Source organism: Meriones unguiculatus, chromosome 10 (assembly GCF_030254825.1).
Source record: "Meriones unguiculatus strain TT.TT164.6M chromosome 10, Bangor_MerUng_6.1, whole genome shotgun sequence".
NCBI classification, from domain to species: Eukaryota; Metazoa; Chordata; class Mammalia; order Rodentia; family Muridae; genus Meriones; species Meriones unguiculatus.
The window spans coordinates 48,363,984-48,378,298 of record NC_083358.1 but is presented as its reverse complement, the minus strand read 5'-3'; positions in this window follow the sequence as shown (position 1 = coordinate 48,378,298).

The window sequence follows — 14,315 nt, the reverse complement described above, 5'->3', positions numbered from 1 at the left end:
CATTTTCTGATGTGACCACAGAGAATACGTGGGGGCAGAAGGGCCTGAAATAGTTCTAAGTATTCCAGTTCTAAGTATAGTTGTTAAATCCTAGGTTACACAAACATGGACAGTTTCTGTTTATTTGTGTACCTTTCTGTTTATTGTGTGTGAGGTTTTAAGGAATTTGTGGCATACCTGGGGAGGTCAGATGACAGCCTCCTACCACCTTGCTGAGGCAGGGTCTCTGCAGTGTTTACTCCAGGCTAGCCCACCCAGGAACTTCAGCTGATTCTCCTGACTCTGCCTCTTTCAGTAGGAATGCTGGGATTGCAGATGCACAGCAAGCAGCATGAAGGTGAATGCAGGGATCAAACATGGGGTGTCAGGCTGTGTGGCAAGCATTTTTTACACACCAAGCCATCTTCCCAGCTGACATTTTCTTACCCATAACTGTCATAAAGTTATCTGAAAAGTGGCCCCTATACATACTCTCTAAATGAGGCCTCTGATAAAGTGAGAGGAGGCTGTGGGATGGCAGCCCAAGATTTAAATTTCTCTATTCACACAAATGGCCCTTCCATGAAGGAGTGTCTATCTCAGACACCATCTTATATGTGTGCAAAGGTAAACAGGAGTAACTCCATACTAGAATAATGGAAAGCAGTGTAACTACCCATCCTTCAAAGCCCTGCTACTAGCTCTATGATCGACACACGAAGTGGCCAATGAGCAGAAGGGATGAAGAAAACTGATGTGATCTCTCATTTCCAGGACGGCAAAGAAAACTGCAAAAGTGTGTGAATTCAGTAGCACATACTGTGCTGCATGATCTTTAAAAGTATGTATGATCTGGCATCTAAGACAAATTGCTTGGCAAAACCCAAAGATCTACAGGGAAAATTAATTTCTTTACATTTCATATGCAGAAAGTAAAATAAGTCATTTATTTATTTACTTACTTACTTATTGATTTGGCTTTTTGAGACAGGTTCTTACACTATAGCCCTTGAAGACTTCAAACTCCTGGCAATCTCTACTGCACCCAACTACAAAAAGCCTGTTAAGTAAATGAGTGACGGCCACTTAAAATACAGTGAATGTCCTCTTAGTGCTGATTTTTTCATTTAGAGCAGCTTGTAAAAATCATTGTGAAATTATTGCAACACTGCTAACCTATGAATTTCTCTTGGGTATGGGATTGGGGAAGGGCACATGTTCTTTCCTTCCTTTCATTTTTGTTGCTGTTGTTCTGAGACAAGGCCTCGTGATTCTCAAAGCTGGCCTCAAACAGAGGCTGCTCTTGTATCTGCCCTTCCCATCTCTGGTGTGCCCTGCATGCTTGGTTTTTGTGGTGCTGGAGGCTGAGCACATGGCTTCCTGCACCTTAAGCAAACATTCATCTCAGCCACATCTATAGTTTTTTTTTTTAACAGCAGAAAAAGAAACATATTTTTAATAGGAAATAATTAAAAATAGCATCTTCTGAGACTAAGAAAATTGAAAAAACTTATTCAACTACACCTACATATTGAGAGACATGGTTAAGGCTGGTTTTACTGCTGGTTACAGAGAAGGTAAGTACTATGACACACAGTAGTGATGGAGGGAGAATCCAGAGTTCAAGGTCATCCTCAGCTAGCTACATGGTAAGTTAGTTCCAGGCCAACCTGGGCTACTTAAGACTGTGTCTCAAAGAAGAAAAGAGAAGCCAGGGTGGTGGTTTGAACCAGCACTCAACAAGCAGAGGTGGGGGAATCTCTGGGAGCTCAAGGGCAGCCTGGTCTACAAAGTGAATGCAGGACAGCCAAGGCGGCACAAAGAAATACAGTCAAGTCTACACAAAGAAATCCTGTCTCGAAAAAAAACAAAAAACAACAAATGAGAAGGAAGAAGAGGAGGGAGAGAAGAAGAAGAAGAAGAAGAAGAAGAACAAGAGCAAGAACAAGAAGAAGAACAAGAACAAGAACAAGAACAAGAAGAACAAGAAGAACAAAAACAAGAACAAAAAGAAGAACAAGAACAAAAACAAGGAGAAAAGAAGAAATAGACAATGGCCAAGATAAACTTCTAATTGTTTTACTTGTCAGGGGAGGAGCCAGTCCACTGTGTAGAGTACACTAGCCTGAGTTCAGTATCCCTGATTGGTTTTTCAATCCATGGGGTGACAGATCTGAACTGGGCACACTGCCCCCCATTTCCTCTCTGAATGGCACTGTCACTATCCTGTGTTTGTATCATTCTCTGAAGAGGAATTTTAATTCAGAACATGGCTGCTCTGGCAAGAGATCACATCCAAAGACCTTTCTGGTCTGACACACCTTTAATACAGGAGACAAAGGAAAGCATATCTGAGTTCTCGGCCAGCCTGGTACAGAGCAAGTATCAGATCAAGAAAAGCTTAGGTCCCGGCATGCTAGTACATGCCTTTAATCCCAAACAATGAAGGTAAAGTTTTTTTGTAGAAGGAAACACCCATGTTTGAAAATGATGTCTAATTGAATGGCAGAAAAAGTGACAAATCAGAGAAAGATTTGACAAAATAGGGTATGCCCAACTCTCACGAGAACAAAGAGGAAAGGGAAGCTACTTAAGGGAGCAACACAGAGAAAAGGCAGTTTTACAGGGAGAGTTTTACAGAGAGAGGCTGAAGGCAGAACAAGCCAAAGAATGAGAAGGAGCCAGAATATTAGAAAAAATTGCTGGAGTTATTTGGAGGCCAAGCAGAGCAATTCAGGGGCTGAAAGAGACACCAGACTGAGTAACTCAGCTGGGAGAAGAGTTTGAGCCAGACCAGTCAAGTTGAACCAGACAGCTATCAGATCAGAAAGAATAAGAAAGGGTGAGCTTATTCAGCTTGTCTCAGAGGCTGAAAACATTCTAGGCTGAGCTTAGTTTGTATGGAGGCTAGAAGTTTCCAGGAGTAGGCCTAAGTTAGCAGAGGCAATAAGCCTCCAAGACAACTGAAACATGTGAATAAAAGTTCCTTTTACAGTTCTAAAATCACCACTCCAGTACTTCCTTTGACATCCTCTTCTTGCCATCTTTACAGAGAAGGTGAGATGGTGTGAACTGACTCAGTTTTACCACTGCGTCCCAGCTTCCCTAACCTCGGTGGTGTTTTTCTTCTATGGACAGACAAGCTATCTCCCCACAGCAGTAATTACACCATGGAAGTCATTGCTAGGGGCTTGGAGTTAGTATCGCCTATAAAGACACCTGTGTGGAAGTGTATTTCCTTGTGTGATGCGCCTTTTGAGAAGTGGGGCTGAATGGCAGGCCACTGGATCATTGGAGGAGGGGTGCTACCCAGAAAGGAAGCAAAGAGTCTTTCTTCTTTGCACCCCAGTCTTGGTCTTGCTCTATGCTTTGATGTGTGATATTTCTCTCACATGCACATAGACCTACCTTTTCAATGCTATCTGGTCTCAGCAGATTGATCCATATCCCTATTGTGCCTGTGAACCTCCGGAGTTGTGCTGTCAATAAGCTTCCATAGGCAGCAGCCAACCTCAGATATTCCATTACAGCATCAGAAAACAGACTCGCTGCCTCATATGGAGCCTAGTCTAAGTATTCCTCCTGTACTTTCAGAGAGTACCAAAGGTACTCTGGTATTGTGTCAGCTCCACAAGTGAGTACAGGGAAGGACAAAGAGTTGGCATCATTTTCCCAGGAAGACAGCATGAATGGAGGGTCTGACCTCCACACCTTGTCCTCAATACTCTCTCCCCAAGCTTCTGGTATGTCCTCCTTTGCCAGCAGTTAATGTGTGCTCAGTACTGATCCCTTTCTGGTTTATCCTTCATGTGGGGTCAGAATTTCTAAAAAGTGTAGGTTTTATTTATTATAAAAATACTCTGAAATCCACCACACCAAGAAAGAATTCTCTGAGTTCTCTGCCCCCAGGGCTTTATATATATGTAGTGTACCAAGAATGACAATGTCATAATTCTTCGTCTACATTTATTCATTCATTTGTTCATCAACTAACAGTTATTCAGTCCCAAGTATGGGCAAGCATGATGGTGCATCCTGATTTAGGTGCATCACACTGTCCTAGTCCTTCATGCCTCTAGTCTCTTAGCAGAAATGACTTTAAAAACTAACCCTCAGGACCACAGCAGAAACTCTGCCATGAGCATCAAGATCCACCCATGTTGGATTAATACTCATTCTCCTCTAATCCCTAGTTCTTCCTGGTTGTGATGTTTCATTTCCTCCCTCCTCCCCACACTGTGCTACATTCCTTTCCTTGCAGATGCCTATATCTATTTGTTCATGACTCTACCCATGTTATTGTCCTTGAATTTCTTTTCAGCTTTCTCCCTAGATGTGCTGTGCTATGTCTTAGCTCACGCTTCTCTTCTCATAAAATCTGAAGCCTCTGTTCTCCTGAATTACGTGCCTCCACAATCCTTGTACTTGCTTGTCTAATGTCCCTTGCTTGGGTATATGTCCTGGGGGGGGGGGGAAGGATATAAAATTTATCTTCATGCCACTAACAGCTAGTTCTGACTGTGGCTCAACAACATTTTCTAACTGCCAGAATAAACTTCACAAAACTAAGGGAATACTATGACTTATTCTTTGTCTTTGAAAGGCTGGAAAATAAATAGTGGAAGTTTACTGTGTTGCCCCATTGTTGACTCTTCTACTTTTTTTTTAAGTGGCCCTGATCTCTTAGTAAGTAAATGTGTTACCAACTGAACAATACATGAGAATATTAGAGAGTACAGGTTCATGGAAAGTGATAAGATATTGCTGGCATGGTGGTGTACACCTTTAATCCCAGCACTCAGTGGGAAGGCAGAGGTGGGTAGGCAGTTTGTGGTCAGCCTGGTCTACAAAGCATGTTCCAGGACAGCCAGTGCTACAGTGATCATGTCCTAAAAAACAATGAAAAACCCCAAACAACAAAACCAAAAAGAGAAAGTAATACATATAACAACATTAGGGGCTCACTAAGAAGAGCAGACAAGAAACAGAAAACGAAGCCTGTGGTCACAGAACAAGGGAGAGGAGTCATAGCACAGCTGCTTTTTGCTCTATACCTTCTAGTTGTCACTCATGAGATATACTGTTCCCTCCTATGACTGAGGCAGGATAGAAAGACAGGGAAGAGTAAGGGACCTGGGGAGAGAGAGGAGCCCTCACCCTAGAGTATGGCTCAAGCCGGTTTCACCAATGTTGTTTGGCTGCAAAGAGATAACATTGCTCTTATGTAGCAGTGTTTTAAGTGTGAAAGGTTTCCACAGCAGTAAAGAATGCTGAAGGCCTGAGTGCATATCACCAACTATGGCCATTTCCTTTCTTAGCAGCAGTTCTGAATTTTTCTTTGACACTCACAATAAGTCCTACAAAGCAAAAGCAGGTCTTCATCTGTGTGCAACTTCTGCAACCCATGCTTTTTTATTTTAAAATAATATCACCTAATTGTAGTGAACTCAAAAATAAAAGCAAACACTTGTCCATCCACAAACTCTATACAAATCTCAGGAAACTTCTGTACAGTTAAAAAGGTCATTCTAAAATCATAGAGCTATGGCCTAGGATTTTACATTTTAACTATCAATTACATTTTTTTGTTGTTGCTGAAGAAGGTTCTCAGTGTGTAGCTAAGACTGGCCTACAACTTACTACTGTAGACTAGGCTGACCTCAAACTCACAGAAATCCACCTGCCTCTGCCTCTCAAGTGCTGGGATTAGAGGCATGCACCACCACACCTTCCTCAATTACATTTTTTTTTATTCACTTATGTAGCATGAAAAATGTGACAGAGTTGAAATTAGGGAAACAACTTTATATCCTCTTTCATGACTCATTTGTCCTTTTGCCTGCACTCCATTTTTTTCTCATCACCTAATCATTCCTAGGTCTAATGTTCATATTTATCTTATCAGATTGTAAACTCATCCAAGGAACCTCCAGAACCCACTATAATCTCACTTATAACAAAGAAGTAAAAAGGGCTTCTTGGTGACCTTTAAGATAAAACTTTAGAGCCACCAAAAGGTATGAGTCGATTGCTAAGACACTTAAGTGAGAGTTTCCTCTGTGTGGCTGACATGCTCAGTGTGTGTCATTCTTTCCCTGGGTGCCTCTGCCTATTAACTCCAGTGTTTAAAATATTTTTATTGAAATCCATCTCTGCCTAATTCTGTGTGGTCCTGACCTTTCTGCAGTAGAATCAAGGATTGTCTAGGTACTGGATGGAGGACCCTCCAAGGGAAGAACTCTCCCTAGGCTGCAGGGAGTGCAAAGCTGTTTCCCCACTGTGCCTCCTCTGACATGACCTTGTTTAATCATTAGCAAAGAAATGTCTTTACTTAAAGTGTGTCAGGTAATTTTATCTAGTTGAACTTCAGCACTGTTGAACTCCTAGTACTGAGTTCTCTCTTACAAACAGGCCCGGAGCTAGACCTGGAAGGCTGAATTCTGTGTGGGCTATAAAGCAAGTTCAAGACCTCCTGGAAAACTCAGTACAAAGAAGGATGGGCACATGCTCAGTGGCAGAGCATTGGGTTACCTTACACAAGGCTCTAGGTTTACTGCCCTACAGTACACAAAAATAAATAGATAAAACGAATGTTCCTTCATTTATAACTACATGCTTACATAGTAAAATCCTTTAATCTTTCGTCTTGTTTTGTTTTTGAGATGATGTTTCATATACCCTCCAATTCTTAATCCTCCTGCTCCAATTTCCCAAGTGTCAAGAATACGATTGTAAAGGGAGGAGGACCTCCCCTATCAGTGGACTTGGAGAGAGGCATGGGAGGAGATGAGGGAGGGAGAGTGAGATTGGGAGGGAATGAGGGGGCTACAGCTGGGATACAAAGTAAATAAACTGTAATTAATATAAAAATAAAAATTTAATTAAAAACAGAATACGATTGTGTCACCACACATGGCTGAAATTTGCTTTGTTACAGAACATTCTTTGTGACCAGATCTATTCCTAAGACACCTCATGTACTAATACAGGCACTAAGTACACCATTCTATTTATGTGTTGTTAAATGTTCACATAATAAAAAGACCCTTAGGATGAACTGCATGATTAGGATAGCTAATAATTCCACAGTCATTAATTTATTATTTACTGAATAGAGTGTCAGATCCCCTAAAACTGGAGTTACATATGGTGGTTGTGAGCTGCCATGTGAATGCTAGAAAGCAAAGACAGGTCCTCTGCAAGAGTAGCAAGTGTTCTTAAGGATTGATACATGTTTTTAAAAACAATGACGAAAATCCCAACTGCTCTATTTTACCAATGAGGACTTAGGAGCCAGATGTTGCTAGCTCAGAGAGGCAGAGGAAGCACCCAGCTGACCTTCCTTCTCAGTTCAGGTCCAGATGGAAAAAAAAACCAAACCAAAACAAAACAAAAAAAAAACCCAAAAGGCTCATTCGGACAACTGACAGCTCTGGAGGAAAAGGCCAAAATACCAAGGCCAAAAGCTTGATAACTCAAAGCCCCAAAGCCAGGGAGCTAGGAACTAGGTGAAGCCTAAGCTAAAGCCAGAGCTTAAGTTAAAAAGTTCTTTCTTACTTCAGACCTAGTTGGTTAAACAAAAGCCAAATCTCTTTTCTTGTGCTTGGTTCAGAACAGGGTATGTGTCTTAAATATAATTAATAATTTACCAAAGAAGTCTTTCACTGTCTCAGGATTTATCATGTCTGTAACTGCCCAATACACAAGAACTTTGAATAAAATTGAGCATGATACCACCATCCTTCTTTGTACTGAGTTTTCCAGGAGGTCTTGAACTTGCTTTATAGCCCACACAGAATTCAGCCTTCCAGGTCTAGCTCCGGGCCTGTTTGTAAGAGAGAACTCAGTACTAGGAGTTCAACAGTGCTGAAGTTCAACTAGATAAAATTACCTGACACACTTTAAGTAAAGACATTTCTTTGCTAATGATTAAACAAGGTCATGTCAGAGGAGGCACAGTGGGGAAACAGCCTTGCACTCCCTGCAGCCTAGGGAGAGTTCTTCCCTTGGAGGGTCCTCCATCCAGTACCTAGACAATCTTTCTTCTTCTCCATGATGTCTTAAATACCCCTCAACTCAAAGTCCCTCATACTATTAAATCCCTGTCAGCTGGTTTCTTGCTCTGCCTCTTGACGCAGGGTTAACTTAGATCGTGTATACACAGAGTTCTTTGATTATTCTGGGATTCAAAATAGATCAAATACCCTGCAACACTTCCCCCTTTTTGTCTAAATAAAAAACTTTCCCTCTAACATCAATAAACTATATACTATCAGGTAAAACTTAACATTCACAATGTCTTGTCCATAAGTAATTATTAATCTTAAAGAAAGTATTCTATCCTATCTTGGTGAGTCTAAAGTTCTGTACCTAAATCACTTTGTGTAAAAACTTGAAATACCAATCAAAAACCATCTAAAAAGACCTAAACATCTTCTTAAGTCCTAAGGAACTTAATCTTAATTGTAAGATTATAACTATTTAGTCTTCAATCTTCTAATATTATCTGAATAAACAGGAAATACAGAGCAAGCAGCTCTGGCTGCCTAGAGAGTCACCCAAGATATCTCTATAGCATCAGCTTCAGCCCTCTGGCTCAGCACATCTGACAGACTTTTCTGTGAAGCTGGTATAATGAAGGACTTGCCTACCTTGTCCTTGCAGAGCTTGGCAGTCAACCATCCTGTATCCAGTTTGTCCAGCATTCTGCCTGCAATATAAGCAAGGACATTCCTTGTCCAGTGGCTAGCTTGCCACATATGAAGCCATCTCCTAAAGGAGAATTTCTTTTTCATGTTCATCATATTTTTCGAAGTCAAAAAGGGGTGCTTCCAGGAGATGACATGTCTCGTCCAAAAATTTTCAAATAACTAAAACATCTTTAATGCCATATTCTACAGATCTCTGAGGTTTTTGAAGATCATCTATCTCTAGTATATCTCAATTATTTGTTTCTATCTATATACTGACTGATTAACTTAAGAAAAAACCCTGTGTTTAACTAAGTTAGTACCTAACAAAACCACAAGTTTGACTATTAGTTTGCATTTCTAAAATTATCTTAGACAGTTTATGATAGTAGCTTTCAAAAGAACTAAACTTCACAATGCATTTTTATAATTACATATGTATAATATTTTAAATAAAAAGAGTTGGTATATAGTGCCTGAGCCAGCCCGCAGAGTTGAACAGTTCCTGAGTGGAAAGTGAGGATTAAAATAATTAAAGCAAGTCACAATACACATGGGATCAGCTCCAGAGGGCTGTCAGTAAGACTGCAGTGTGAGTTTATTCCACAATTCCTTTTTTATTGGCAAAGCAAAAAACAAGTCACATCAATACAAAAAGAAGTTTGTTTGTGTAACTGCCAAACTTCTTTTCTAAAACTACTTCCCTATAGCACATATGGTCCAAGGTCACACAAACAGGAACTTGGTGAAACTTCCTCTTTTCTCTGTCTCAAGGTGAAGGCCAGGGTAAAAACATGTTTTTCACTAAATAACAAAGCAGCTTCATAAACAAGCAGCTCTCCACAATATAGTATGCTGTAACCTTAATTTTGTATCAATATACAAATGATCTATAAGAGTAGATTCAATAATCTACCCTTTTATCCTATTGTTCCTATATATTCCCATTTTTCTGTCTAAATAAAAAGGAAAGCTAATGTAAAGCTATTTACACAAATTAAGCAATTTTCACTAAGCTTTCCATAATGTCCAGTTTGGCTGTATTTGGCAGTTTTAGGATTAAGTATTTTTGAGTTCAAAGTTGTGTAAAATGTTCATGTTAATCTTATACAACTTCAGCATTTTGAATATTCTAAGCAATCTGTAATCTGAAGCTGATCTTTGGATGGTGTTTGTCAGGTTCGTAGCAATCCTGACTAGGCAGAACATAACAGTCAACTCAAAGGTGTCCACTGTTTGTGTTGAACTAAGCAGCAGAAGAAACATGGAGCAGTTTTTTTCCAGTGGTGGTTGTTACACAAACCAGGTGGTGGATTTGTCATTGGGGAGCTCGTCATCTTCTTGGAAACCAAAAAGGTTACTGTTAGAGGTGGTAGAAAACGTAAACATTTTAAATGCCATATTCAACAGATCTCAGAAAGGTTTGAGGACCATAATCTATTGAGTACATATGAGGTATACAAACTTCGCTTTTAGTTACTTGTTTCAGGCTCAAACCTGGAAACACATACAGGAAACTAGATGAAGTTTATTTCTAAAATTAGTTAATAACTACTAGTATCATGACAGAAAGCTTATATATACATAATAATCTTACAGATTTTTCAATAATATACTTTAAAAAATTAGAGAGTCAAATGAAAACTAAAAGATTATATGATGAGTGGCAATATAACAATCCCTTATTTTTTGTTTTCCTCTTTCCCATACTAGGTGGCTCTTCTTATATGAGACAGAGATTTTGAAATTTTTTTAAACAAGCATGCATGAGTTTAAAGAAGGTGAGAGGCATGCTCCAACCCCCAAACCAACTTTAATTTTTAACTGAATTGGTACCACATAAAGACTGTGTGCCATTTATGTCTATAGAGCACAGAATCTATATTCTGTGAAGAGACAAGATTGGCCAATTTACTCTTCTACTTGTCACAATTTCTCCTGATAATCTGTCCTTTTTCTTTAGATGTTTCATTTGTCCAGTTGTCTCCAGATTCCTTAGTTAATTTTTAAGAACACAGGTTTTTTTAAAATTAATTAATTAATTAATTAATTAATTATGCATACAATGTTCTGTCTGTATGCGTGCCTGCAAGGCAGAGAGGGCGCCAGATGTCATCATAGATAGTTGTGAGTCACCATGTGGTTGCTCAGAATTGAACTCAGGATCTCTGGAGGAGCAGCCAGTGCTCTTAACCGCTGAGCCATCTCTCCAGCCCCCAGTTAGATGTTTTTATTCTCCTGAAAAGATTAAAAATAAAACCCTGCCCAACCATAACTCTCAGGGGTTTCTTTTTAGGTGTGTTATATCTTTCCTAGGACAAAATATTTTTTGGCAACAGAAAAAGTATTATCTCTCAATTGAAATTTTTTAAACGGTTCTTTTAAAAAATTGAAATTAAATATACCTTTATATATATATACACACACACACACATTAGATTATAAAGGATGCTCACTTTAAATTTTAGTCTGCCTTTTGTAAATTACTTTTAAATTAAATCATTGTAATTCTTTTGTGCCTGCCTCTGTCTCCCAAGTGTAAGGATCAAGGCATGTGCCTTCCAAGTGCTATGATTTAAAGTATGAATCACCACACCTGGATCTAAGTTTTTCTCTATTTGGAACTTGGTCAGTATTAGGCTGTCCTTGAACTCAGAGATCTACATGTTTTCTGTTTCCTGAGTGTTGGGATTAAAGGTATGAACCACTACCACTCTGTCTGACGTAATCCTAGAAAGTAACTAACTTCTAGGAATCTGCTTGTCTCTGCTAGTATTAAAGGCATGGGCTACCACTGCCCTGCTCAAAAAAAATTTTTTTTATCTTAGCTCCAATTTGTTACTCAAAACATTTTACATTTCCTGTGTTTATTTTAATACCAAACAACCAAAGTATTCTTTTTATTTAAGAAGAAAACTATAGTCTTCATATGCTAGTTTGAACTGAATTACCAAGCTATCTGATGAGTTATTGCCTCTCTTTACTTGGGAGATCTTTCTTGTTTGAATATAATCTTTATCAATTTAGATAGTATACATAGCCTTTTTTCTCCTGTGGAAACAAAGGCAAAACTGCTTCCCCAACATAACACATATCCTGGTTTCCATTCTGAAGTCGACACATCTTAAAAATATATAGGTTGATTTAATTCAGCAGTTTTTTTCTATGATCCAACTTCTCTTGGCAGCTGTTGTTCCTTTTCTATTAGCATTTAAACAATTTAAATTAAACTACTATGTAATCTATCTCTGAAGGTCTTTAATTACCCCTTTCTGTTTATTAAGCTTATCTTTTAAAGTGCTATTAGATCTTTCTATAACTGCTTGTCATGTAGGATTGTGTGGTATACCTGTAATACGCTTTATGTTGTAATATGCAAAAGAAAAAAAAACTGTTTTATTTTACTAGAGGCATATACTGGCATTGTCAGTCTTAGTTTGTATGGGTATACCCATAAGAGCCATAACTTCTAATCAATGTAAACTTACAGAATCAGCCTTTTCAGAACTTAAAACAGTTGCCTTCTGAAATCCTGAATATGTATCTACGGTAGGATGTACATACCCTAGTTTTCCAAACTCTGACAAATGAAACATATCCATTTGCCAAATTTTATTTGAGTACCTTTTGGGTTACTTCCTGCAGGTAATGGAGTTTGGTTATACAAAGAACAAGCAGGACATTGCCTTACAATTTCCTTAGCTTGTTGCCAAGTGATAGAAAAATCTTTTTTTTCAGTTACTGTTAAGATGGTGTTTCTTATGAAAATCGGAGGCTTCTAGCACATTTTTTATTAAGCTGATAAATTTCATCATTACCTTTTCCTAGGGGACCTGGTAGACCAGTCTGAGATCTGATATGTGTTATATACAATGGATGATTTCTATTTCTAATTAGTTGTTGTAATTGAATAATTAGATTAGTTAATTCTGAATCATCCACAATAGTGTCAAGATGTAAAACAACTCTTTCTGCATTTTGTGAGTCCGTAACTACATTAAGAGAAATCACATACCATAAAAATGGCATACAACTGATTTTTTAACTGAATCCATAAGGGCTCTGAGTCACTTTTACTTACTTTTCCTGACTTATAACTTGCCTTTCCTGATTTATTTTTATCAGTATAAAATGTACATGCTCCAGAACTGGTGTCCCTTTTATTATATGAGGGAGAATCTAATTAGTTCTTTTTATAAATTGAAGTCTCTTAATTTAGGGATATTTGTTGTTAATATCTCCCAAAAAATTACTGCATGCTCTTTGCCAATGTTTATTTTCTGCCCATAATGAGGCAATTTCAGCAATTTCAATTAGTAAAAGGTACCACAATTTCTGCTGGGTCTATTCCTGCTAATTGATGAAATCTATTTTTTTTTTTCCTTTCAGAATCAACTCACGAAATCTTTTCTACATAGGTCTCTAATTTTTTAACTCTATTTATGTGCTAAAACTACCCATTCTAAGATACTATCTTCTCTCTGCATAAGAATTCCCATGGGAGAATGAGTAGAAGGTAAAATAACCAAAATACAATCTAGCTTTGGATCCAAGCGATCCACATGTGCATCCTGTTGTTTCTTTTCTACCAGAGCCAATTCTCTCTCAGCCTCATATATATATATATATATATATATATATATATGACTATTTAAGTCCTTATCATCTTGTGAGGTTTGAAATAAATTATTCAGCTCTTGAGTAGAGTTTGTAATTAATCTCTTCTAATTTGTACTTTCTGTGGTTGAATTTTCTGTAAACCTATCTTATATCCTAGATAACTGATAAATCTCCTCTTGTTTTTTTCAGGAGCAATTTGTAATTCCCAGTAGGGCAAAATTCTCTTTACTACATCAAACAGTTTTTCTAAGGTATCTGTACCTGAATCAGCTACTAGATATTATCCATATAATGTTAAATTTTATATTGAGTAAACTGTTTCAAGTTATTTCTAATGGCTGATTGATACTGGCACAAAGTTAGGACTATTCAACATTCCTTGTGGTAAGGCCATCCAATGATATCTCTATATAGGACCACTATTATTATAAGTTGGCATTGAGGAAGCAAACTTTTCTCTATCATTCTCACGCAAAGGGATTGTGAAAAAACAATATTTTAAATAAATTACCATCAAAGGCCAATACTTCGATAATAACAAAGGCAATAAGATTCCAGTCTGTAAAGAGCCCATTGGCTGAATCATCTTATTTATGGCCCTTAAATATGTTAACATCTTCCATTTTTCTGACTTCCTTTTTATAACAAACACAGGGAAATTCCATGGACTGTTAGATTCCTCAATGTGTTGAGCATTTAGCTGCTCTTGTACCAGCTGTTCTAGTACCTGTAATTTTTCTTATTTCATAGGCCACTGATCCACCCATAGAGGCTTGTCAGTTAGCCATTTTAAACTTAGGGAAGTTGATACCTTAAAAAGACCAACACTTTTTTTTTCTTTTTAAAAAAATTAATATTTTTTTACCTTTAAATAATTTCATACATTCACTTGTATTCCAGCTGTAGCCCTCTCCCTCTTTCATCCCATTCCTCCCCTCCTTCCCTCATCTCCTTCTTGCACCCTTCCACTGAGCGGTGGGGTGGGGGTGGGGGGTGGGGGGTGGGGGGTGGGGGGTGGGGGTGGGG